Source organism: Hippocampus comes, unplaced genomic scaffold, assembly GCF_001891065.2.
Source record: "Hippocampus comes isolate QL1 unplaced genomic scaffold, H_comes_QL1_v1.1 scaffold279, whole genome shotgun sequence".
Taxonomy (NCBI): domain Eukaryota; kingdom Metazoa; phylum Chordata; class Actinopteri; order Syngnathiformes; family Syngnathidae; genus Hippocampus; species Hippocampus comes.
In genome coordinates this window covers 824827-825197 of record NW_017805456.1, presented here as the reverse complement: position 1 = coordinate 825197, position 371 = coordinate 824827, and positions in this window count along the sequence as shown.

The following is a 371-nucleotide window of genomic DNA, read 5'->3' as shown; positions in this document are numbered from 1 at the left end:
TCCTCCTCTGCCAGCTCCCAAGAGCTGGGTGAGTCGGCGCACCTGTGGCTGAAATCAAACTGTGGCGGGGCTCTTTTCTGGCTCTCTCGCACACCGAGACAAATGATCAGATTCGCTGTGCGGCTTCGCCGACCTTGCTGATGATCTGATCATTTGACTCAGGTGTTGCACCAGGGGGAAAGGGGGGAGGGGAAAAGGGCGGGAGAGTGACCCCAAGACATTTACTCAACATTGCTTTTGTCCCGCTCTCATCCACCAGGTGGTGCTGAAGAACCAGATAACACGTTGTGAAGTCGAGTCGTCAACGTTTGGGCCTGTCGCAGATTTCCAATCCAAGTCCTGGAACTGTTGGCTGGAGGTGGGCCCTCAGG